The sequence below is a fragment of the Orycteropus afer genome, unplaced genomic scaffold, assembly GCF_000298275.1.
Source record: "Orycteropus afer afer isolate SDZICR_OR568_19922 unplaced genomic scaffold, OryAfe1.0 scaffold01137, whole genome shotgun sequence".
NCBI classification, from domain to species: domain Eukaryota; kingdom Metazoa; phylum Chordata; class Mammalia; order Tubulidentata; family Orycteropodidae; genus Orycteropus; species Orycteropus afer.
The window spans coordinates 102,633-106,976 of NW_006922724.1; positions in this window are offsets into that span (position 1 = coordinate 102,633).

Sequence of the window (4,344 nt, forward strand, 5' to 3'; positions counted from 1 at the left end):
TGGGTTTGAACCGCCAGCCTTCTGGTTAGCAGTCAAGTGCTTTAGCCACTATGCTACCAGAGCTCCTATGCTTTTATATATATATATAATATATATTAGTTTTAGTTCTTTGTCAGCTATTTCTTTTATAAGTATTTTCTCTCACTTCGTAGGTTGTCTTTTAATTCTCTTAATATTATTGTTGCAGAGTAGAAATTTAATATTTTAATGAAGTCCAACTTTCCCAATTTTCCTTTCATGGCTCATGCTTTTCACTTTTGTTTCATTTGCTTCAGCCACTCTCTGTGAATGGAAACAATGAGAAACGCATTTCCCATCCCATGACCACCTAGATTTTCTCCTATAGTTTTTCTAGATTATTTCTTCTTTTACATTTTACATTTAGATCTATGAAACATTTTGAATTCTTGTGTGTGTGTATAAGGTATAAGGTCTGTAGCTTGATTCTATTTTTTCCCTTATCAACATCCAATTGGTTCCACATCATTTGTTGAAAAGACTATGTTTTTTCCATTGAATATCCTTTGTCTCTTAGTCAAAAATCAGTTTACTATATCTGTGTGGGTCTCTTTCTGGGCTCTCTACTCTGTTCTATTGACCTATGTGTCTATTCTTTCACCAATACAATGCTATCTTGATTATTGTAGCTTATACTAGTCTTCAGTCAAGTAATATGAGGCTATAGACTTTATACTTCTTCATTAATATTGGCTCTTCTAGGTTTCTTGGCCTTCTACATAAACTTTACAGTGATTTTGTCAACATCTACAAAACAGATGTCTTGGATTTTGAATGGGATTACAATACACATACAGATCAGGTTGAGAAGAATTAACATCATCTCCTCAATATTATTGAGTTCTTCCAATCCATAAACACAGAATACCTTTCCATTTATTTAGTTCTTCTTTGATTCATCAATGATTTGTAATTTTCAAATATGTTATGAATCTATGTATTTTGTCAGATATATACCCAAATATTTCCTTTTCCTACCTCTGTCTGTCAATTTGCTATGCTGTGTTAGCTCATATGGTTTTATGATGTTGAAATCTATGTCATTGGTATTTCAAATACCAGCAGGTCATCCATGGTGGACAGATTTCAGCAGAACTTCCATACTAAGACAGAGTAGGAAATAAGGCCTGGTGATCTACTTTCACAAATTAACCAATGAAAACTCTATAGATCACAACAGAATATTGTTCAATTGGACTGCAAACAATCATGAAGATAGTTCAGGACTGTTCTGTTATACATAAAGTCAACACTTCGTTCAGTTACAGGTGAGGTCAATGTGAGTTGGAACCAACATGAAGGCAACTGACAACAATTTCATTTTTTGTTTGCTATGGTAAGTGATCCACCACTCATCTGTCAGTTTATCATGCTGTGGTGGCTTGCATGTTGCTAAGATGCTGGAAGCTATGCCAATGGTGTTTCAAATCATCAGGGTCACCCAGGATGGACAGGTTTCAACAGAGCTCCCGGAGTTAGACAGACTAGAAAGAAGGACGTGGCAGTCTGCTTTTGAAAAAATTGCCCACTGATAATCTTGTAAATAACAGTGTAACATAGTGTGATATAGTGCCAGAAGATGAGCTCCCCAGTTTAGAAGACACTCAAAATACAATTGAGGAAGAGCTGCCTCATCAAAGTAGAGCCAACCTTAATGATATAGATGGAGTAACTCTGTGTGGATCTCCATTGGATGATGTAACAAGACTTAAAATGAAAACAAACAGCTGCAAACATCCATCAATACTTGGAGAGTGGAAAATAATAATAATAATCAGAACATGGAATGTGCGAATTATGAATCTAGGAAAATTGGAAGTTGTAAAAAAATTAAATGGAACACATGAAGGTAGATATCTTAGGGATTAGTGAGCTGAAATGGACTAATATTGGCTCTTTTCAATCAGACAATCAATCTTATGGCCTGCTATGCCAGGAATACCACATTGAAAAAGAATGGCATCACATTCATCATCAAAAAGAACAATCTCAGATCCTGGATGGAGTGGGAGAACAATGTGGAAAAAAACTCCAAGTCATAAAAAAAAAAAAAAAACAGGTTTGCTGGTCTGATGGAGCCTGGGGAGACCCCTGAGACTATGGCCCTAGTTACCCTTCAGGTCTGGAACTGAACTCACTCCTGTGGCTTTCAGCCAAACAATAGACAGGCATATAGGGTGAACATTTACATCAGGCAGATACATTTCTTGGAATGATCAGTCAGGGGAGAAGCAGAAGGGCAGTGTTTGCACAGAGAGACAGCTCCAGGGGCAGGAATGCGTGGGAGGGAAAGACACAAGGAAGAGGTTACTATGAGGAGGTTGTGGGAAGAGAGTTACTACATTGTGGGGAATTGCAGTTAATGTCATGAAACAGAATGTGTATAGACTGCTGTAGAAAATGAATTTGCTCTGTAAACATTTCACCCAAATCACAATAAAAATTTTAAAGAAAAAAAGAAATGCACTTAAATCAAAAAGGAAAGAACAACCTCACTGTGCTTATTTTCCATATCTCTTCCCTTGTTTAGACTGTGAATCCTTTTTCTTTTTTAAGAGCTTTTTTTTTTTTTACATTCAACGTTACATGTACATTGTTTCACTCCCCATTTACCATGTTCAACCTAACCCAGTCTCCTCCTCTCTCTACCCAGTAGCCCCCCGCCTCTGCCCCTCATATTTATGCAATCCTGTTTGTCCTGCATTTCCTCAATTTGAATGTTGGTCCTCTGGTGCCCTTGGTTTTTTTGTTTTGTTTTGTTTTGTTTTTTGTATTCTTCTTAGCTTCTGATGCTAGGAGACCATTAGCTGCATCTTAGATGGACACTTGAAAGCTTTTAAGACCCCAGTCGCTACTCATCAATGTAGGATGCTGAACAACGCTTTTATGTATTTTGTTGTGCCAACTGAGTCTGGTGTCCCCCAGTACTATGGTCCTGAGGCAGTAGTTCTATTGGATCTCTCTACCATAGTGTCTGAGTGTCTGTGAGAGATTACTCTGTGTCTGTCTTCTGTTGTTTCTGTAAATATTGGAGGTATTTTGTATCACTGGTGTCTGTGCAAGATTAGCCTCAGCTGAGTCTATCCTTAGTCTACAGTATACTCCTGTTCACTGACCCCCATCTGATCTTCTCAGATGTTTATATGTTTATCTGTAGCCTGGTGTTTGGTGTTAATGGTAATGCAGTATTGTGGACACATTGGTATTAGCATCTGTCATCTATCTCTTATGTGCACAATTTGGTGTCCTCCCATTTCCTAAAGTTATCATTGTGGTCACAAACCCTTTCCTTATATTCCTTCCCTTACCCACATCAGTGTGTGGGCCCCAATTAGCCCAAAATTAATCCCTTCTCTTCCCTCCCCATCCTGGTAACCTACAAAGTGAGTTCCCTTTCCCAAGCAAAGCCTTCTCTGTCTTTTTACAGTAATTGGTTCATAAAGTACTTGTCTTTCTGAGATTGACTTATTTCGTGCAGCATAATGTCCTCCAGGTTCATCCACGTTGTGAGATGATTTGCATATCCCTCATTGTTCTTTAACGTAGCATAGTATTCCATTGTGTGCATGTACCATAATTTGGTTAGCCACTCATCCATTGATGGGCATTTAGGTTGTTGTTTCCATCTCTTTGCTATAGTGAATTGTGCTGCGATAAATATAGGTGTACATATGTCTATTCGTGTGCTGTCTCTCACCTCTTTAGGATATATTCCTAGTAATGGAATTGCTGCGTCAAATGGTATTTCTATTTTCAGTTTTTTAAGGAAACACCATACTATATGCCACAATGGTTGTACCATTTTACAATCCCACCATCAGTGCACAAGAGTTGCAATCTCTCTGCAATCTTGCCACCATTTGTTATTTTCTGACCTGTTGAACTTTGCTACTATTGCTGGGATAAAATGATTCCTCATTGTTGTTTTGATTTGCATCTCTCTAATGATTAATGATCGTGAGCAATTTCCATGTGTTTGTTGGCTGCCTGTATATCTTCTTTGGTGAAATGTCTGTTCAAGTCTTTTGCCATTTGTGAATTGAGTTATTTGTCTTATTGGTGTTGAGGGGTTAAAGTCTTCTATAGATTTTGGAGATGAGTCCTTTATCAGATATGTCATACGCAAATATTTTCTCCCAATTTGTAGGTTCTCCTTTTATCCTTTTGACAAAGTCTTTCGATGCACATTAGAATTTAATTCTTAAAAGGTCCCAGTCATCTAGCTTCTCTTTTATCTCCTGCGAATTCTGTGTTATGCTTGACAGTCTATTTATGCTGTAAATTGTTGTTGTTGTTAAGTGCCGTCGAGTCGTTTCCGACTCATAG